This window comes from Pristiophorus japonicus, chromosome 13 (assembly GCF_044704955.1).
Source record: "Pristiophorus japonicus isolate sPriJap1 chromosome 13, sPriJap1.hap1, whole genome shotgun sequence".
In the NCBI taxonomy this organism is placed as follows: Eukaryota; Metazoa; Chordata; class Chondrichthyes; family Pristiophoridae; genus Pristiophorus; species Pristiophorus japonicus.
The window spans coordinates 4,805,088-4,828,731 of record NC_091989.1 but is presented as its reverse complement, the minus strand read 5'-3'; positions in this window follow the sequence as shown (position 1 = coordinate 4,828,731).

The window sequence follows — 23,644 nt, the reverse complement described above, 5'->3', positions numbered from 1 at the left end:
CAATCACTAACTGCACGCTGCAATACTGCCCCTGCCACCTTCAATCACCAACTGCATCCATGCACGCCGCAATACTGCCCCTGCAACCTTCAATCGCTAACTGCGTCCATGCACGCTGCAATACTGCCCCTGAAACCTTCAATACCTAACTGCATCCATGCACGCTGCAATACTGCCCCCGAAACCTTCAATCCCTAACTGCATCCATGCATGCTGCAATTCAGCCCCCTGCAACCTTCAATCACTAACTGCTACCATGCACGCTGTAGTACTGCCACTGCAACTCTCAATCCCTAACTGCATCCATGCACGCTGCAATACTGCCCATGCAACCGTCAATCATTAACTGCATCCATGCACCCTGCAATACTGCCCCTGCAATCTTCAATCACTAAATGAATCCATGCACACTGCAATACTGCCCCTGAAACCTTCAATCCCTAACTGCATCCATGCATGCTGCAATACAGCCCCTGCAACTTTCAATCACGAACTGCATCCATGTACGCTGCAATACAGCTCCCTGCAACCTTCAATCACTAACTGCATCCATGCGAGCTGTAATACTGCCCCTGCAACCCTGAGTCTCTAGATGCATCCATACACGCTGCAATACAGCCCCCTGCAAACTTCAATCACTAACTGCATCCATGCTGGCTGCAATACCATCCCGTGCAACCAGGAACCCACAAACAAACCCATTAATATTACATTGCAGTCCTGTGAAGCCTGCACTCCGTTAATGCACCCATAAACGTTGCAATGCAGTTCCATGTAGCCATACTCACAAACGCAGCCATTAATGCTACAGTGCAGTTGTTTTCTCCCTGAAATCCGTAAATGCATCCATTAACGCTGCAATACAGCCCCTGCAACCCTGAATCTCTAAAGGTATCCATGCATGCTGCAATACAGCCCCTATAACCCTGAATCCCTAAATGCATCCATGCACGTTGCAATACAGCCCATGCAACCCTGAATCACTAAATGCATCCATGCGAGCTGTAATACTGCCCCTGCAACCCTGAGTCTCTAGATGCATCTATGCACGCTGCAATACAGCTCCTGTAACCTTTAAATCCATAAATGCATCCATGCACGCTGCAATACAGCCCCTGCAACCTTCAATCCCTAAATGCACCCATGCACGCATGCTGCAATACAACCCCTACAACCCTGAGTTACTAAATGCATCCATGCATGTTGCAATACTGCCCCTGCAATGCTGAATCACAAAATGCATCCGTGCACGCTGCAATACAGCCCCTTACAACCCTGGATCATGGAATGCATCCATGCATGCTGCAATACAGCCCTTGCAACCTTTGAATCCATAAATGCATCCATGCACACTGCAATACAGCCCCTGCGACCTTCATTCCATGAATGCATCCATGCACGCTGCAATACAGCCCCTGTAACCGTTGAATCACTAAATGCATCCATGCACGCTGCAATACAGTCCCTGCAATCTTTGAATCCATAAATGCATCCATGCATGCTGCAATACAGCCCCGTGCAGCCCTGAATCCATACATGCACCATTTAATGCTTCAATACAGTCCCCTGCAACCTTCAATCCATGAATGCATAAATGCACACTGCAATACAGCCCCTGCAACCCTGAATTGCTAAATATATCCATGCACGCTGCAATACAGCCCCTGCAACCTTCAATTCCTAAATGCACCTATGCACACTGCAATACCATCCCGTGCAACCAGGAACCTGCAAACACCCATTAATGCTACATTGCAGTCCTGTGCAGCCTGCAATCTGTAAATGCACCCATTAACTTTGCAATGCAGTTGTTTGCTCCCTGCAATCCGTAACTGCATCCATTAACACTGCAGTGCAGTCCCCTGCAACCAGGGACCCACACACATTCAGTAAAGCAGGTTTCTGCTGCCAGAAATCTGCAATCACGTCCATTAATCATGCAGTGCAGCCATCAGCCTCAAGCACGATGCTACAGTGCAGACCTGTGCAACCAGGAACATAAATGCCCATGCAATCATTCTGCAATGCAGCCAGAAAACTCCAAACAAGTTCATTAACACGGCAGTGCAGACAGATGCCTAAAAACACTTGGGAAAACACTATCTAGCCCTACAAAGATACTGCACGTGACGGGAAGGGATATGTGTCAGAGGCACACTATGAATGGTGTAGAGCTGGTTAAAGGGTAAATTAAAAGGGATCTGATGGGGATTGCAGATGCAGAAGGATTTATTACCATTAACAGTCCCTCCCTTTGATCCCGGACGAGCATTCTAAAAATGTTGTTCACATTGATCTGCGGCCCTTCCTGCACTCAGTGCAGCGCCAACCTTTGCCATCTCACGAGGGAGGGCACCTCACCTACACCTGCACAGATGAGGGTCACCTGTCCCGACTATGCAAATGATCCCATCTCTGGGATTTGAGACTGATTCGATGACCAAGCCCAGGGGCAGCCAGAATGCCCACCCAACCACACCTCAGGTGGAGGAGCAGGGATTCTGGAATTTCCAGCCCTATGTTTTTTGCCAAATTCGATGGGACACAGATTGGCTGGAATATCGCTATTCAGTGTACAGTGTTGACCGTCAATATGATTGGATTGCAAAAATATTGAAAGCGAATGGATAGGGTAAAGGATTTGGGTCAGCTTGTGTGCTACTCGTGAATAAGTCTGGCATATTCCTTGAACTTCCTTGGTTCTGAATTGAGCATGTGTGTCCTGGATTGATAGATTGATCCCTGGAATGGGAGGGTTGTCCAATGAGGAGAGATTGAGTAGAATGGGCCCAAATTCTCCGGAGGGTAGAAGAATAAGAGGTGATCTCATTGAAACGGATAAGATTCTGAGGGGGATTGACAGGGTAGATGTTGAGAGGATGTTTTCCCTGGGCTGGATAGTCTAGAACCAGGGGTCACAGTCTCAGGATAAGGGGTCGGCCATTTAGGACTGAGATGAGGAGGAATTTCTTCCCTCAGAGGGTAGTGAGTCTTTGGAATTCTCTGCCTCAGAGGGCTGTGGATGCTCTCTGAATATATTCAAGACAGAGATCGATAGATCTTTTGGGCACTAAGGGAATCAAGGAATATTATGATCGGACGGGAAAGTGGAATTGATGTAGAAGTTCAGCCATAATCTTATTGAATGGTGGAGCAGGCTCGAGGGGCCAAGTGGCCGACTCCTGCTCCTATTTCTTATGTTCTTATGTGTCCCATTCCTAATTAAGTTTTGAAGTTTCACCACTCCAGTAGGCTGTGGTTGCCGATAAGGGTTCCAATTGAATATCATTGGATGATGGTTTGGGACCCAGTATGTGAGTAGTGTGAACCGTGCTGTGTGATAGGTGTAGCGAGCTCAGGAGGAATGGGTGACATTGAGCCTGTGGTTCCCAAAGCTTTCCCCCACTGGGTGTTTTCCTCGCCTCGTGTCCGGGTCTATTGTAGACTCACTGATCGCTGTGATTGGTCAACAACTCCATTATAGGTGAGTAGAATGGGCCCAAATTCTCCGGAGGGTAGAAGAATAAGAGGTGATCTCATTGAAACGTATAAGATTCTGAGGGGGATTGACAGGGATGTGACCACCGGGATGGTAGAAGGAACGTGAGATAGCCCATGGTCTTTCACGTCAAGCTGTTCCTATGCTAGTCCAGTGGTGAAGACAATAACCAGAAATGGTCTCCAAATGTTCCTCGTACTAGGCATCACTTTCTGCAATATCTACGTGCCCCTTCTTTAGTTTTTCTTGGATTGGTTCATTCAAATTGCCTGCCATCAGCTTAGATTAATTTGACTGCACAAGTTCCAATGAAGAACAACCCACATGAATAATGTTCACACTGGGGTCGCCATGAGATACGGGAAGTGCAGCACTAAGAGAAATAATCTACACATGATGAAGGAGATGGGTCACAGTGCTATACAGATTAATATATTATATATAAATAAAGATCAGGAAGGCCCATCAGCCCATCTTGCTCATCCATCGAGTCAAACCCACAGACCTCCTATCACAGCATCCACGTGTCTCCTAAATAACTCCGCTCTGTATATCCACAAGCCCATTCACAGTGTTAGTCGCTCCTTGCACAAGGAATTTCCTAACATCATGACTGTCCCACTAGGAATATCCCTATCTCTGTGCTTTTTGGAGAAAGAAGAGGAACAACAGAGCAAGAACATAAGAATTAGGAGCAGGAGTCGACCATTCGGCTCCTCGAGCCTGCTCCGCCATTCAATAAGATCATGGCTGATCTGCTACCTCAACTCCACTTTCCCGCCCGATCCCCATGTCCCTCGATTTCCTTAACATCCAAAAATCTATCAATTTCTGTCTTGAATATACTCAACGACTGAGCCTCCACAGCCCTCTGGGGGAGAGAATTCCAAAGATTCACCACCCTCTGAGTGAAGAAATTTCTCCTCATCTCAGTCCTAAATGGCCGACCCCTTATCCTGAGACTGTGACCTCTGGTTCTAAACTCCCCAGCCCGGGGGAAACATCCTCCCTGCATCTACCCTGTCAATCCCTGTAAGAATGTTGTATGTTTCAATAAGATCACCTCTCATTCTTCTAAACTCCAGAGAATATAGGCCTAGTCTGCTCAATCTCTCCTCATAGGACAATGGCCCTGTTATATATGTAAACCTGTAAATACCTTGTTTAACCACCAGAGGGCTCATCCCCTGGAGTCCCAAGAGATCCCACAATCCCTTGGGAGCACCTGCACATAAGGAGGCCTCACAGACTGGAGAGGAACTCTGGAGACCTGTAATAAAGGACTATGGTCACACATTATTTTAAGCTCACAGTATCTGGTCAGATTCTTTATTCAAGACATAACAACTGGCGTAGAGATACCGATGACGAACCCCACCGCAACAATGCAGAGAACCATGGGCATCCTGGAGAAATTTTCGGAGGGAGATGATTGGGAAACCTTCGTGGAGCGACTCGACCAATACTTCGTGGCCAACGAGCTGGAAGGAGAAGTGAACGCTGCCAAACGAAGGGCGATCCTCCTCACCGCTTGAGGGGCCCAACGTATGGCCTCATGAAAAATCTGCTCGCTCCAGCGAAACCCACATAGAAGTCATACGATGATTTGTGCACACTGGTCCGGGAGTATCTAAACCCAAAGGAAAGTGTTCTGATGGCAAGGTACCGGTTCTACACATACAAGAGGTCTGAAGGCCAGGAAGTGGCGAGCTACGTCGCCGAGCTAAGGCGTCTTGCAGGACATTGCGAATTTGAAGGACACTTGGAGCACATGCTCAGGGATTTCTTTGTACTTGTATTTGGCCATGAAGTAATACTTCGCAAACTGTTGACTGTAGAGACCCCAACCTTGAGTAAAGCCATAGCGATAGCCCAGGCGTTCATCGCCACCAGTGACAATACCAAACCAATCTCTCAGCACACGAGTGCTGCTGCAAGTACTATGAACAAAGTAATGTTGTTTTCGAATCGTAACGTACAGGGCAGGTCACACATACCTGCAGCTGCACGTCCGCAGATGACTCAGAGTCCACCATCAAGGGTGATGAATGCAAGGCCATTAACACTTTGTTGGCGCTGCGGGGGTGATCATCGTTTCCATTCATGCTGCTTCAAAGGATAATTTGCAAGGGCTGTGGAACAATGGGACACCTCCAACGTATGTGCAGGCGAGCTGCAAACCCTGCTAATCCTGCAAACCACCATGTTGCAGAGGAGGACAGATCCACTGTGGATCACAACGAACCAAAGCCTCAGACTGAGGAGGCAGAGGTATATGGGGTGCACACATTTAGCACAAGGTGTCCTCTGATAATGCTGACGGTTGAATTAAATGGACTCCCGGTGTCAATGGAGCTGGACATGAGCGTGAGCCAGTCCATAATGAGCAAAAAGACTTTCGGTAATTTGTGCTGCAGCAAGACCTCAAGGCCAGTCCTGACTCCCATTCATACTAAACTGAGAACGCACACAAAGGAAGAGCGAGCAGTGCAAACAATCAAGCAGAGCTTGAAGAGGATAACTGAAGGCTCACTGCAGACTCGCCTATCCCGAGTCCTACTTAGTTACCGCACAAGACCCCACTCGCTCACTGGGGTTCCCCCCGCTGAACTGCTCATGAAAAGGGTACTTAAGGCAAGGCTCTCGTTAGTCCACCCTGATCTACATGAACAGGTAGAGAGCAGGCGGCTTCAACAGAATACATATCATGATCGCGCAAATGTGTCACGTGAAATCGAGATTAATAATCCTGTATTTGTGTTGAACTGTGGACAAGGTCCCAAGTGGCTTCCTGGCACTATTGTGGCCAAAGAGGGGAGTAGGGTGTTTCCGGTCAAACTTTCAAATGGACTCACCTGCAGAAAACACTTGGACCAAACCAACTCAGATTCACGGATTATCCAGAACAACCCACAATAGACTCTACCTTTCTCGACCCCCCAAAACACACACACAAGTGGCAACCGACCCAGCGGTTGACCACGAAGCAGAACCTGTAGTGTCCTTACACCTTACTATAGAATCACACGAGGCATGTACTGCAGACAAAGTCACTACGTGACCTGAACCTTTATTCCCAGGACCAAGAAGTGCTGACTCTGCGTGGGACTTCCCTTTATATACCTGGATGACCAGGTGAGGAGTGTCTCTCACAAGTTCACCCCCTGTGGTCAAGGTGTGCATTACTCAGGTGTACACAGTGTACAGTGTTATTACATAAGGGTTACAGTTATGTGAAGGTTACAAACATGAAAGAACCCATCACCTGCAGCAGCCTAGCAGGACTCACTACATCCGGCAGCCCTGCAAGACCAGCTGCACAGCAGCCCAGCGAGGGCTCAACAAACGACTCACCAAAATCAGCATTTGCACCAAGACAATCAATCAGGGAAAGGAAGGCCCCAGATCAACATTGTAAATAGTTACACTATCGACTTTGGGGGGGGAGGGGGGGGGGGAGTCTTGTTATATATGTAAACCTGTAAATACCATGGTTAACCACCAGAGGGCTCATCCCCTGGTGTCCCAAGGGATCCCACAATTCCTTGGGAGCACCTGTATATAAAGAGGCCTCACAGGCTGGAGAGGCACTCTGGAGATCTGTAATAAAGAACTACGGTCACACATTACTTTAAGCTTACAGTATATGGTCAGATTCTTTATTCAAGACATAACACCCCCCATCCCAGGAATCAGTCTGGTGAACCTTTGTTGCACTCCCTCTGAGGCAAGAGTAATGTCGGGCAGACTGGCTCTGTACCTGAGGCAATCAGAATTTAAAGCGCTACCTGTACACCGGTATATACTGGGATGTGCAAACATTTCCTTTGTCCCAGAGGCAGTGCCTGCAGAGTTTTTGATTCACCAGGGACGTTGTCACAGAGTTATGCTGCATAATGACAATGAAGGAATGCTAACAGGATGGTGCGTGACTTAAGAACATAAGAACATAAGAAATAGGCGCAGGAGTCGGCCATTCGGCCCCTCGAGCCTGCTCCGCCATTCAATAAGATCATGGCTGATCTTCGACCTCAACTCCACTTTCCCGCCCGATCCCCATATCCCTTGAATCCCTTCGTGCACAAAAGTCTATCGATCTCAGCCTTGAATTTACTCAAAGACTGAGCCTCCACAGCCCTCTGGGGCAGAGAATTCCAAAGATTCACCACCCTCTGAGTGAAGAAATTCCTCCTCATCTCAGTCTTAAATGGCCGACCCCTTATCCTGAGACTGTGACCCCTGGTTCTAGACTCCCCAGCCCGGGGGAAACATCCTCCCTGCATCTACCCTGTCAATCCCTGTAAAAATTTTGAATGTTTCAATGAGATCACCTCTCATTCTTCTAAACTCTAGGCAATATAGGCCAAGTCTGCTCAATCTCTCCTCATAGGACAATCCCTCCATCTTGGTAAAGGCTCCTTCATAGGCATCCAGAACCCGTGCTGGAAACGGGTGTTAAGACCTTTGCACATACAAGCAATAATATCGCCCCATATTCCTCTAGAATGAGAGTAAAGTATCCCACAGGATCCCTTACCTATCTGACCCCGCTAATGTCTCACGATGGGACATAAGAAATAGGAACAGGAGTCGGCCATTTGGCCCCTCGAGCCTGCTCCGCCATTCAATAAGATCATGGCTGATCTGATCATGGACTCAGCTCCACTTCCCCGCCCGCTCCCCATGACTTGAAGGGGAATGTGAAGCTGGTGTTACCACGATATCGCTGCACTTATCCTTTTCCCGGGCAGAGGTCGCGGGGCCGTGACATGCTGTGTCCTGCAGATACGTACTGCAGCCACAGTGATGGAGGGGGTGGATCTTTCAATCAAGTGGCCTGCTTTGTCCAGGATGGTGTCCAGCTTCCTGAGTGTTGTTGTGGTTGTACCCGTCCTGGTCAGTGCTAAGTGTTCTACCAGAGTCCCGATCTACGTCTTGTGGCTGGTGGGTGGAGAGGTTTTGAGGAGTCAGAAGGTGCGTCAGTTTTTACCGAATATCCAGCAGCTGGCTTGCTCTTGTAGCCACGGTGCTAATATGGCTATTGACTACAGCTTCTGGTCAGTGCAGACCTCCGCCCCAGGATGTTCCTGGTGGGAGACTTGGCGATAGTGATGCTGTTGAGGGGGAGGCGGTTTTGACACACCTCGTTAGGCAGACAAGGACGACGAGATCCAACACCGCCTCCAGTGCGCCAGTGCAGCCTTCGGCCACCTGAGGAAAAGAGTGTTTGAAGATCAGGCCCTCAAAACTGCCACCAAGCTTATGGTCTACATGGCTGCAGCGATACCCGCCCTCCTGTATGGCTCAGAGACGTGGACCATATACAGTAGATATCTCAAATCGCTAGAGAAATACCACCAACAATGTCTCCGCGATATCCTGCAAACCCCCTGGGAGGACAGACGCAGGCCAGGCCAACATCCCCAGCATCGAAGCACTGACCACACTCGACCAGCTCCGTTGGGCAGGGCCACATTGTCTGCATGCCCGACACGAAACTCCCACTCTACTCGGAACTCCTACAGGACAAGCAAGCCCCAGGTGGACAGAGGAAACATTTCAAGGACACCCTCAAAGCCTCCTTGATAAAGTGCAACATCCCCACCGACACCTGGGAGTCCCTGGCCAAAGACCGCCCGAAGTGGAGGAAGTGCATCCGGGAGGGCGCTGAGCACCTCGAGTCTCATCGCTGAGAGCATGCAGAAATCAAGCGCAGGCAGCGGAAGGAGCGTGCGGCAAACCAGACTCCCCACCCACCCTTTCCTTCAACCACTGTCTGTCCCACCTGTGACAGAGACTGTAATTCTCGTATTAGACTGTTCAGTCACCTGAGAACTCATTTTTAGAGCAAGTCTTCCTCGATTCCGAGGGACTGCCTATGATGATGATGTTGGAAGTGGTTGGCGCGTGGCACTTACGTGGCACAAGTGTTGCCAGCCACGAGCCAACCCATGTCTGGGTGTTGTGTAGGTCCTGCTGTGGACACGTGTGATACACACATTCCAGCTCTTCATCCAGGGGGTGCAACACAAGCTGACCCTCAGGCAGCATGTCCACTCTGCTCCTCTGCCACTCGTGCTGCGTCTCTCTCCCAGTGCACTCCCCTCCAGCTCACTCTCTAAATGCACCCCCGTGATAGAAGTATCTGAGGTGGTCGCTGTGAGGGAGCGAGTGCGTGATGCTATGTGATGTGCAAATCTAGTAATAAAATAGTAAAACCTGTTGTGTCCTTAGATGCTCTAACAATGACTCCACGAGGCAGTGTGTTGTACTTGAACTGTAGTGACCTTAGTCCTTTATTAGTTAACTCCAGAGTGAGGATCACACCTGGTGGCCTGCCTTTTATACTAGGCCAGGCACACCTGTACAGGTAACCTACGAGTCTCCCACTGCAGTGCCCTCTGGTGGCACACCGTGTGATAGTACCAACAGTGACCATGGAGGGTACATGACAAGACCGATCGCAATTCAGTTAGAGTCCTTCGCACCAGCAGAGAAAGAGGAGCACTTTAGAGATACCAAGCAGTGACCCAACCTCAATTAGTATCCCAGCAACCAAACACTAAAGCTTGTAAGTGCCAAATTTGACTAAACTTTGGGAGAGCTGCCTGAGGAGCACAGGCCTTGGTGATTGCTGCGGGCTTCCGTCCAACGTATACTTACCTCAGACCTATCCAAGTTCGACTGCACTTGCTGCCAATGTGGCCATTCTGTGAACCTGTCTACGTCTGTCTAAAGATTTTTTTTTTTAAATGTAATTTTGTGCTGCCATAAGAATAGAAGAACTTAAGAATTAGGAGCAGGAGTCGGCCATTCGGCCCCTCGAGCCTGCTCCGCCATTCAATATGATCATGGCTGATTTTCGACCTCAACTCCACTTTCCCGCCCGATCCCCATATCCCTTGATTCCCCTTGAGACCAAAGATCTATCGATCTCAGCCTTGAATATACTCAACGACTGAGCCTCCACAGCCCTCTGGGGTGGAGAATTATTAATATTATTAACAATATTAACAGTGGTGGAAAAGTTGTTTTCTCAACTAAGCACCAATATGAGAGCGTACTTCTGGGGTAAAATGCTATTGAAAGCCCACTCCCTTCCTGACATTATAACGTCCACCTCTTCCTTTTCCAGATTGTTCTTTTAGTTGTTTTATCAGCCGTGGCTCAGTGGGGAACACTCTCGCCTCTGAGTCAGAAGGTCGTGGGTTCAAGTCCCACTCCAGAGACCTGAGCACAAAAATCTAGGCTGACACTCCCAGTGCAGTGCTGAGGGAGTGCTGCACTGTCAGAGGGCTCTGTCTTTCAGATGGGACCGAGGCCCTCTCAGCTCTCTCAGGAGGATGTAAAAGATCCCATGGCACTATTTGGAAGAAGAGCAGGGGAGTTATCCCCGGTGTCCTGGGGCCAATATTTATCCCCCAATCAACATCACTAAAACAGATTATCGGGTCATTATCACTTTGCTGTTTGTGGGAGCTTGCTGTGCGCAAATTGGTTGCTGCGTTTCCTACATTACAATAGTGACTACACTCCAAAACTACTTCATTGGCTGTAAAGCACTTTGAGATGTCTGGTGGTTGTGAAAGGCGCTATATAAATGTAAGTCTTTCTTTCTTGTTAGTTAAATCCCTGTGAACTCCCTGCTTTCCTGAAATTGTTAACCATGATGTTTATTGTTCAAGTTCCTGCCTCTTAGTTTTCAACCAACCCTGGGAAACATCACTTTGTATTTCTTGAGAACCCTTCTGACAGGAACAGCACAGGACCCTTTGATCTGCTTGGGGATACAATTTAAGGCTGTTTGGCGATGCTCAGAAAAGATTAACGAGGTCCCTGGTTTGCCATTGTCACGAAAAAACGGGCAGAAAAGCCGTTTGCAATCCCCAAAACACCAGTAAACATCCCAGGATCCTTGTCACGCAATCAGAATTGGGATTATTCGGTAACTGTAAGCCAATGGCCCTGAAAATGAGCTGCTTTCCTTCAAAGTGAAATAAAATTCGATAAATTATTTGATATATCAGGACCAGTTGTCCAATTGGCTTATGCTGTTGTGTAATGTTTGACAGGACAGTTCCGCCGAGAAAGTATATTAACTATCAATAGGGTTTGTGGGAATCGGCGGAAAAGTTTGCTAGATTTTACAGATTTTCTTTTGAGTGACAGCTGCAATAGCATTTAATCGTCAGGACAATTTCCCCATCCAAGTCGATTCCCTGTCATCAGCAGCAGAGACAACATATCACATCTTATTAATAATATAAAGCTCCGAGAAACATTTTAATAAACACTAGGCTCATTTCATGAGTCGTTACATTTACACATAGTCGCTCATTCACTGCAGCAATTAGATTCAGAGTTGCTGAAGCACACATTAGGTCCTGGTCAGACTCCCACTGGTAAAATATTCCAGGCCTTTTGTGCTCTCAGCAGCCCTCAGAATCAGTTTGATGGGACATCTGGTCTCAGAACACTTCCTCTCCACACTCTGCTGTTGCACAACGTGATATCGGAGAAAATAAACCCTTCGAAAAATACAGACATTGGAAAGGGAAAGACAGCAAAAGGCCAATTGCTCTGTCAAGGTCTGTTCAATTGCTCATGGTACAACCAGCTCACCCCATTGAACTCATCCCAGTCCCCACCTTATCACCCTACCCTCCCACCCACACCCTCCTGGAACGATAATGTAAAGCACCCTCTAGCTAGGAGATATAGGGAGCTGTATTGAGAGGGAGGGTCTGTGAAGGAACGCCATCTTAAGCTCCACATGGCTGACTGAGATCTACCAAATAAATAGAGTTAAGTTGAGCTAAGAGTGTTCAAGAGACTATAAAATACATGGTGTCAGAAGCGAAGACTTCCGATCTTTCGTCGAACGCATCTGCGACTGAAATATTAGAACTGGAAGACCTTTTCGAGCCGATGGAAATCGATGTTAAGCAGTGCAGTGCAGAGTGTGCTTTGTACACATTGGATTCGTGAAGGGTGATAAATAGTCATAAGCTTGTAAAATAATCTAGAGGCATTAGTAAAGTAAACTTAAAAGTTATTGTAGAGCCTTGAGTGAAAAGTATTTCTTCAAATACACATCCACGATATTTTACTATTAGACTTGTTCTAGTCCTCGGGGTATTTGAACTATACACATGTGTGTGACCAACTCAAAGTCTGAAACTGTAGCGCGCTATCATGACCACCACGGTGCCAACTCCCGCACACATTCCTCTCCCACCTCCATCGCAGGTGACCGGCGATTTGAAAGCCACTGGAAAAAATTCAAACAGCTGTGGGACAGCTATAAAATTATCATGAATATTGTGGAAAAACCAGATAGAATTTGGGCTGCAACGTTTATCACTGCCATTGGCAGCGATGCCCTAGATATCCACAATAATCTTCCCTAGAAATCAGAGGAAGACAAGCAGGAAACTGAGATTATTTTGAAGCTCTGGGAAGAGCACTGTAAAGATAAAAGCAACATCAGCTGTGTACAAGGGGACGAGCGGTTTGACAGACATCTCGTGAACGTGAGAGAGCTAGCATCGTCATGTGATTTCAGCAATTTGAGGGATGATTTCATCAGAGACCGCATAGTCTGCGGAATATTTGATAACATTCTGCGTAAGAGGCTGTTGCAAGAATCAAGCCTCACACTCGATAAATGTCTGATGCTCTGTAAAGCTACAGAGGCCACAGTTGCACAAATGAAATCCATGAAGCTCACTAAAACAGACTCTGAAGATGTCAAAGCTGTCAGACAGAAACCCTGACCCACAAAGAAAGAATTCACAGACAAAGAGTTCACCAACAATTGCAGATATTATGGCAAAATATAAGGGCACGCTAAAAGTTCATGCACTATATGAAGAGAGTTATGATTCTGATTTTGAAGTTATGATTGTAAAGATGCTTGGTAAAGTTGATCGCACAATCAAGGACAAAGCTGACAGGAAGTATCCTAACAAGATTATGGCTACCTTCTCTATTAAAGGTCAAATGTTAAAAATGCAACTAGATTATGGGGCCACATGCAATGTGCTACCTCTCAGATACTTACCTAAAGGCTTAAAGATAAAAGAATCTAAGACAATACTGTCACTATATGAAACCATGCAACCTTGCCAGTGGTAGGGACTTGTAATGTGCCACTGGAAAATACAAAGAACAAGCAAAAGTACGTTGTGCCCTATGTGATCATTGAGGGCCAAAGTGCCCCACTGATTGGCTCATGCACTGCTCAACAGCTACAACTGATACAAGTGCAGCATCAGAATATCGCCGTGGTAAATGAACCTCGCGAATCGCAAACTACCAACAAGGCAAACGTCTCGCTAGCGTCAAAAACTGATGTCAACAATGCGTATCCGGATGTGTTTAAGGGACTTGGACACGTACCAGGGACAGTTCACCTGGAACTTAATGAATCTGCGACACCAGCGGTAATGCCACCCAGACAGGGGCCAATAGCGATCAAACAAACGCGAAAAGAGCAACTCGATCATTTGGAAAAATGACAAATCATGAAAGTTGTTGAACCGACGGACTGGGTATCCAGTCTAGTGACTTTACAAAAAGCAAATGGAAAGATACGAGTATGTATCGACCCTCAACATCTGAACAATGCCCTGAAACGTGGAAACTATCCACTTCCTGTGATCGATGACATCTTGCCACAGATGTCAAATGTAAAGGTCTTCATTATAGCAGACTGCAAGGAGGGTTTCTTGTAATGTGAACTAGACAAGAGTCCTCCTACCTCACAACCTTCCAGACTCCATGTGGACCATATCGATAATAACAGAATTATTTTGGCATCAGTCCTGCCCTGGAAATCTTCCAGCAGAAGCTAGACCAGAACCTCGAGGGTCCAGGTGGAGTCTACAAAATTGCAGATGATATCTTGATCACTGGACGCGGTGAGACCTTAAAGAGGCCAATCACGATCATGATGCAAACTTGTGCAAATTCATGCAGAGATGCAGAGAGCGAAACATCAAACTAAACTTTGATAAGTTTGAATACAAGAACTCCCAAGTGAAATACATGGGACACATACTATCTAGTGATGGACTCAAAGCCGACCCAAGCAAAGTGGTCGCAGTCAATGAAATGCAGAAGCCGCAGGATGTCGCAGGCGTACAACATTTGTCGGCATGACAAAATACCTCGCAAAATTCTTGCCAGATCTTTCAGACCTCAGCGAGCCTCTGCGATGGCTTACTCATAAAGACACGGACTGGAAATGGACTGAAAAACAAGACAAAGCGTTTGAAGCTATCAAACAACGCGTGACAGATTCTCTGGTGCTCAGGTACTTTGACCACAAACTTGTAACCAAAGGTCAAGGAGATGCTTCGAGCAAGGGTCTTGGGTTCGTCCTTCTGCAACAGGGACAACCAATTGCATACGCGAGCCGAGCGCTCACTCCAGCAGAAACATGGTACTCTCAAATCGAAAAGGAGCTGCTTGCTCAAATCTTCGTAATGGACCAAAACCATCAATATGTATACGATCGCAAGATCATGCATTTGGACAGACTATAAGCCTTTGGTTGCTATACGACGCAAGCCGTTATCTGCAGCACCCAAGCGACTACAACCGCTGCTCATTTGGTGCAACCAATATGACGTTGAAATAAAGTATCAACCAGGAAAATAAATGTACCTAGCAGACACCCTCTCACACACATACCTAGAAAACATGGAGCGATCACCAACTGAAATTGCAGTAGAATGTATCTACATGGTGGACTTTCTCCCACTCTCCAAACAAGGACTGACTACCATACAACGTGCAACTGCAAGCGACTCCACACTACAACTGGTCATACAACAAATCACAACGGGATGGCCAGGAACGACACATGAATGACCGCCTGAAAAACATGCATACTGCAAAGTTTGTGACGAACTCACAACACAGAATGGCATAGTCTTCAAAGGCTATCGCTGTGTCATACCAAAATCCCCGAGATCCGACATTGGTCAGCGACCACATGCTGTTTACACTGTCGTCGAGTGCAATCTTCGACGTGCTAGAGAATCCGTTTACTGGTCAGGACTGAACAGTGACATAAAAGACAATGTTTCAAAGTGTGAAACATGTAACACCTATCAATCGAGCCAACCAAAGGAACTATTGGTAAGTCACAGCCTCCCTCAGAGACCGTGGGAAAAGATTGGTTGTGACATATTCACTCTCGATGGCAAAGACTACGTATGCACAGTCGACTAATACTCGGACTATTTTGAGATTGACAATCTGCACAGAAAGAAAGATGCCACTGTCATCATCCAACACCTCAATAAACACTTCTCTAACCACGGCATTCCAGACAAGGTTCAATCTGAAAATGGACCTCCCTTCAACTCTCAACAGTTCACAAACTTTGCCACAGAATATGGATTTGATCACACAACAAGCTCATCAGAATATCCACAAGGCAACGGAAAGGTTGAGAACGCGGTTAAGCTCACAAAGTGGTCAATCAAGAAGACAAAGAAAGATTGCGGTGACCTCTACATGAACCTTCTCATCTGGCGAAACACACCAACTGAAGGCCGTGATAGTTCACCAGCACAACGCCTGCTCGATCACCGCACAAAGATAAACATCCCAATCACAAATGAACTACTCAAACCAAGAATCATACACAACGTCATCGTCAACAAAGAAAGGAACATGCCAAACAAGCACATACTACAGCAGAGGGGCTACAGCACTTCCTATACTGCAGGAAGGAGAAACAGTGAGACTCAAACAAACGCCAGACAGCAAAGAGTGGCAAAAAACTCAGGTTCAGAAACAAGTCAGCATTCATTCATATCGGGTCATTACAGAAGATGGCCGTGAGTATCGCAGAAATAGGAAATATCTGAGAAAGAGCGCTGAGACATTTACCGAAACTCCAGAGATAGAAACATAGAAACATAGAAAATAGGTGCAGGAGTAGGCCATTCGGCCCTTCTAGCCTGCACCGCCATTCAATGAGTTCATGGCTGAACATTCAACTTCAGTACCCCATTCCTGCTTTCTCACCATACCCCTTGATTCCCCTAGTAGTAAGGACCTCATCTAACTCCTTTTTGAATATATTTAGTGAATTGGCCTCAACAAATTTCTGTGGTAGAGAATTCCACAGGTTCACCACTCTCTGGGTGAAGAAGTTCCTCCGCATCTCGGTCCTAAATGGCTTACCCCTTATCCTTAGACTGTGACCTCTGGTTCTGGACTTCCCCAACATTGGGAACATTCTTCCTGCATCTAACCTGTCTAACCCCGTCAGAATTTTAAACGTTTCTATGAGGTCCCCTCTCATTCTTCTGAACTCCAGTGAATACAAGCCCAGTTGATCCAGTCTTTCTTGATAGGTCAGTCCTGCCATCCCGGGAATCAGTCTGGTGAACCTTCGCTGCACTCCCTCAATAGCAAGAATGTCCTTCCTCAGGTTAGGAGACCAAAACTGTACACAATACTCCAGGTGTGGCCTCACCAATGCCCTGTACAACTGTAGCAACACCTCCCTGCCCCTGTACTCAAATCCCCTTGCTATGAAGGCCAACATGCCATTTGCTTTCTTAACCGCCTACTGCACCTGCATGCCAACCTTCAATGACTGATGTACCATGACACCCAGGTCTCTTTGCACCTGCCCTTTTCCTAATCTGTCACCATTCAGATAATAGTCTGTCTCTCTGTTTTTACCACCAAAGTGGATAACCTCACATTTATCCACATTATACTTCATCTGCCATGCATTTGCCCACTCACCTAACCTATCCAAGTCGCTCTGCAGCCTCACAGCATCCTCCTCGCAGCTCACACTGCCACCCAACTTAGTGTCATCCGCAAATTTGGAGATACTACATTTAATCCCCTCATCTAAATCATTAATGTACAGTGTAAACAGCTGGGGCCCCAGCACAGAACCTTGCGGTACCCCACTAGTCACTGCCTGCCATTCTGAAAAGTACCCATTTACTCCTACTCTTTGCTTCCTGTCTGACAACCAGTTCTCAATCCATGTCAGTACACTACCCCCAATCCCATGTGCTCTAACTTTGCACATCAATCTCTTGTGTGGGACCTTGTCGAACGCCTTCTGAAAGTCCAAATTACCAAATCAACTGGTTCTCCCTTATCCACTCTACTGGAAACATCCTCAAAAAATTCCAGAAGATTTGTCAAGCATGATTTCCCTTTCACAAATCCATGCTGACTTGGACCTATCATGTCACCTCTTTCCAAATGCACTGCTATGACATCCTTAATAATTGATTCCATCATTTTACCCACTACCGATGTCAGGCTGACCGGTCTATAATTCCCTGTTTTCTCTCTCCCTCCTTTTTTAAAAAGTGGGGTTACATTGGCTACCCTCCACTCCATAGGAACTGATCCAGAGTCAATGGAATGTTGGAAAATGACTGTCAACGCATCCACTATTTCCAAGGCCACCTCCTTAAGTACTCTGGGATGCAGTCCATCAGGCCCTGGGGATTTATCGGCCTTCAATCCCATCAATTTCCCCAACACAATTTCCCGACTAATAAGGATTTCCCTCAGTTCCTCCTCCTTACTAGACCCCCCGACCCCTTTTATAACCGTAAGGTTGTTCGTGTCCTCCTTCGTGAATACCGAACCAAAGTACTTGTTCAATTGGTCCGCCATTTCTTTGTTCCCCGTTATGACTTCCCCTGATTCTGACTGCAGGGGACCTACGTTTGTCTTTACTAACCTTTTTCTCTTTACATATCTATAGAAACTTTTGCAATCCGTCTTAATGTTCCCTGCAAGCTTCTTCTCATACTCCATTTTCCCTCCCCTAATCAAACCCTTTGTCCTCCTCTGCTGAGTTCTAAATTTCTCCCAGTCCCCAGGTTCGCTGCTATTTCTGGCCAATTTGTATGCCACTTCCTTGGCTTTAATACTATCCCTGATTTCCCTTGATAGCCACGGTTGAGCCACCTTCCCTTTTTTATTTTTATGCCAGACAGGAATGTACAATTGTTGTAGTTCATCCATGCGGTCTCTAAATGTCTGCCATTGCCCATCCACAGTCAACCCCTTAAGTATCATTCGCCAATCCATCCCAGCCAATTCACGCCTCATACCTTCAAAGTTAGCCTTCTTTAAGTTCTGGACCATGGTCTCTGAATTAACTGTTTCATTCTCCATCCCAATGCAGAATTCCACCATATTATGGTCACTCTTCCCCAAGGGGCCTCACACAACGAGATTGCTAATTAATCCTCTCTCATTACTCAACACCCAGTCTAAGATGGCCTCCCCCCTGGTTGGTTCCTCGACATATTGGTCTAAAAAACCATCCCTTATGCACTCCAGAAAATCCTCCTCCACCGTATTGCTTCCAGTTTGGTTAGCCCAATCTATGTGCATATTAAAGTCACCCATTATAACTGCTGCACCTTTATTGCACGCACCCCTAATTTCCTGTTTGATGCCCTCCCCAACATCACTACTACTGTTTGGAGGTCTGTACACAACTCCCACTAACATTTTTTGCCCTTTGGTGTTCTGCAGCTCTACCCATATAGATTCCACATCATCCAAGCTAATGTCCTTCCTAACTATTGCCTTAATCTCCTCCTTAACCAGCAATGCTACCCCACCTCCTTTTCCTTTTATTCTATCCTTCCTGAATGTTGAATACCCCTGGATGTTGAGTTCCCAGCCCTGATCATCCTGGAGCCACGTCTCCGTAATCCCAATCACATCATATTTGTTAACATCTATTTGCACAGTTAATTCATCCACCTTATTGCGGATACTCCTTGCATTAAGACACAAAGCCTTTAGGCTTGTTTTTTTTAACACCCTCTGTCCTTTTAGAATTTTGCTGTACAATGGCCCTTTTTGTTCTTTGCCTTGGGTTTCTCTGCCCTCCACTTTTCCTCATCTCCTTTCTGTCTTTTGTTTTTGCCTCCTTTTTGTTTCCCTCTATCTCCCTGCATTGGTTCCCATCCCCCTGCCATATTAGTTTAACTCCTCCCCAACAGCACTAGCAAACACTCCCCCGAGGACATTGGTTCCGATTCTGCCCAGGTGCAGACCGTCCGGATTGTACTGGTCCCACCTCCCCCAGAACCGGTTCCAATGCCCCAGGAATTTGAATCCCTCCCTGCTGCACCACTGCTCAAGCCACGTATTCATCTGAGCTATCCTGCGATTCCTACTCTGACTAGCACGTGGCACTGGTAGCAATCCCGAGATTACTACTTTTGAGGTCCTACTTTTTAATTTAGCTCCTAGCTCCTTAAATTCATTTCGTAGGAACTCATCCCTTTTTTTTACCTATGTCATTGGTACCAACGTGCACCACGACAACTGGCTGTTCTCCCTCCCTTTTTAGAATGTCCTGCACCCGCTCCGAGACATCCTTGACCCTTGCACCAGGGAGGCAACATACCATCCTGGAGTCTCGGTTGCGGCCGCAGAAACGCCTATCTATTCCCCTTACAATTGAATCCCCTATCACTATCGCTCGCCCACTCTTTTTCCTGCCCTCCTGTGCAACAGAGCCAGCCACGGTGCCATGAACTTGGCTGCTGCTGCCCGCTCCTGATGAGTCATCCCCCTCAACAGCACTCAAAGCAGTGTATCTGTTTTGCAGTGGGATGACCACAGGGGACCCCTGCACTACCTTCCTTGCACTACTCTTCCTGCTGGTCTTCCATTCCCTCGCTGGCTGTGGACCCTTCTCCTGCGGTAAGACCAACTCGCTACACGTGATACTCACGTCATTCTCAGCATCGTGGATCTCAGTGATACCCACACACGATCCGCTGACAACACAGACAACTAACACACAAAACAGCACTTCAACGTCAACGCGTGAAAACAGGGATATGTTGCCTGATATTTCTCCTCAGAGCACTGATAAAAGGACTACAGCGATCAGTGCACAGAGCACCAGTGAAACAACCCGTTAGAGGCAAAGCAACAGAATCCACACAACACCAAAATACCTGGAGCACTGTGTACAGAAATAAAGACACTGGACACTGGACACTTGGATAAAGAATTAATAAGACAAGAGTTTTGTTGTTGTTTGTTAAACTTGTAGTTGTTTAATACATGTATTCATAAGAAGTTAACGACCCATTTATATTGAAGCTAACTTTAATTCACTTTTGTTTCTTATGAAAGGAAAGGTGTAACAAGATAATAGATTATGCCCTCGAGCCAGGAGGTATTGATATAATGTATAGCGCCCTCTAGCTAGGAGGTACAGGGAGCTGTACTGAGAGAGGGGGTTTGTGAAGGAACGTCATCTTAAGCTCCACATGGCTGATTGAGATCTACCAAATAAATAGAGTTAAGTTGAACTAAGAGTGTTCAAGAGACTATAAAATACATCTCCCACCCTCCCCCATTGTCCCACCCCCACCCTCAACCCCTCCCCACTGTCCCTCACCCCCTCAATAACTTGATAAACTCACAACAAGAGGTTGTGGAGCTTTAATGACTCAAATTATAATCCTCAGGTCCTCTTTTGAGCTGTGGCTCAGTGGGTAGCACTCTCACACCTGAGTCAGAAGGTTGTGGGTTAAAGTCCTACTCCAGGAACTTGAGCACAAAAATCTAGGCTGACGCTCCAGTGCAGTGCTGAGGGAGTGAACACTATCGGACGTTAAACCGAGGCCCCTCTGCTCTATCAGGTGGATGTAAAAGATCCCAGGGCACTATTTTGAAGAAGAGCAGGGGAGTTATCCCCGGTGTCCTGGGGCCTATATTTATCCCTCGATCAACGTCACTAAAACAGATTGTCAGATCATTATCACATTGCTGTGTGTGGGAGCTTGCTGTGCGCACATTGGCTGCCGTGTTTCCCACACTACAACAGCGTTTGCTCTCCAAAAGTACTTCATTGGCTGTAAAGCGCTTCGAGACATCCTGTGGTTGTGAAAGGCGCTATAGAAATGTAAAGGGGAGACATTCGGGGCGTTTGAGCCTCCCGTTCGTGGCGCTAACGGCCTTCTGCCCGGGCTGAGCGCCAGTAGTAACACAAGCGAAATTTCGCGGGCGTTTAGAGGCGGCGGTAACCGATAGCGGCCCGACCCAGAACGAAAATTCGGAAGGGCCCTCTGGAGCTGCTGTGGGCAATGCCTGTAACAGCTTCACGAGCCGCGTACCGGGCCTGTCGGCCCTCGTGGGGCGATAATTAACCGGGCGGTGGGGAACGTAACAAAGAAAAATGGCCGACATGCCGGTCGCAGCCATCTTTGCCCTGGACCGCGGGGTCCGTGCCATGAGCCTTCAGCGCAGCACTCCGCTTGTGTGCCGGGCTGCCCCAACAGTACCCCGCGCCCTGACGGTCCCCACTGCGTAGCGCTGTGCCCTTTGTGGAGTCTTCCTGCCCCACTCCCGCCCCACTGAGCAAGTGGAAAGCGATATTTTGCGGGCGGTAAGCCGTATATAGGAACTCCCGCCTCACGACTGTTACCGCGGGGCGGGACACAATCTTGGCGTTAGTCTTTCCTTCCTTTTCCTGCAGCAATCGTGTTCCGCCGATTGATTTGTCCAACAGCGCAAGTGATCACTGTAACCAACTGAGCAGCACATCGAGAGGTAGCGGTCTCCGCTGTGTACGGCTGGTGCAGTTTGCACGCCTGTTTAAACGGCTATTCAGCCTCTCCTTCCCAATGTTCTGCTTAGCAGGGTTGCGCTGTTAAACATTGCTACTGCTTTGATTTTGTTCCACTCATTAATCTCTCAACTCAAAACCAGCATTAAAAGGGAGCAGACAAAAGGCAGGTAACTATAGGCCGGTTAGTTTAACATCTGTAGTGGGGAAAATGCTTGAAGCTATCATTAAGGAAGAAATAGCAGGACATCTAGATAGGAATAGTGCAATCAAGCAGACACAACATGGATTCATGAAAGGGGAAATCATGTTTAACTAATTTACTGGAATTCTTTGAGGATATAACGAGCATGGTGGATAGAGGTGTACCGATGGATGTGGTGTATTTAGATTTCCAAAAGGCATTTGATAAGGTGCCACACAAAAGGTTACTGCAGAAGATAAAGGTACGCGGAGTCAGAGGAAATGTATTAGCATGGATAGAGAATTGGCTAGCTAACAGAAAGCAGAGAGTCGGGATCAATAGGTCCTTTTCGGGTTGGAAATCGGTGGTTAGTGGTGTGCCACAGGGATCGGTGCTGGGACCACATGTACATTGTTTACAATATACATAGATGACCTGGAAGAGGGGACAGAGTGTAGTGTAACAAAATTTGCAGATGACACAAAGATTAGTGGGAAAGCGGGTTGTGTAGAGGACACAGAGAGGCTGCAAAGAGATTTAGATAGGTTAAGCGAATGGGCTAAGGTTTGGCAGGTGGAATACAATGTCGGAAAATGTGAGGTCATCCACCTTGGAAAAAAAAACAGTAAAAGGGAATATTATTTGAATGGGGAGAAATTACAACATGCTGCGGTGCAGAGGGATCTGGGGGTCCTTGTGCATGAAACTCTTTTAGGTCCTTGTGCATGAAACTCTTTTTGGAGTTTATCTGCAAAACAAAACACATTAAACCGTGCCACCCGACCTGGGTGACACACCAGACATTTACAAGGCCCTTTTTTTCTTTTTTTTGGTTTTTTTGGGGTTTTTTTTCCTTCTTTTTTTTGGTTTTTTTTTTGGGCACTAAAATCACAATTTTTCCCCAGTGCCCCCTATAAAAGGGAAGGGGACACTAAAAACACCGGCAATTAAAACAAATTAAACTTTAAAACGTAAAATCAAATTAAAATTTGGTTGCCGGGCGTGATGATGCACTCCAGTCCCTCCGGTGCCCACCTCTCGCGGAAGGCCGCGAGCGTACCGGTGGACACCGCGTGCTCCATCTCCAAGGACCCCAAAAAGTTAGTTTGCAGGTGCAGCAGGTAATCAGGAAGGCGAATGGAATGTTGGCCTTCATTGCGAGAGGGATGGAGTACAAAAGCAGGGAGGTCCTGCTGCAACTGTACAGGGTATTGGTGAGGCCGCACCTGGAGTACTGCGTGCAGTTTTGGTCATCTTTCTTAAGAAAGGATATACTAGCTTTGGAGGGGGTACAGAGACGATTCACTTGGCTGATTCCGGAGATGAGGGGGTTACCTTATGATGATAG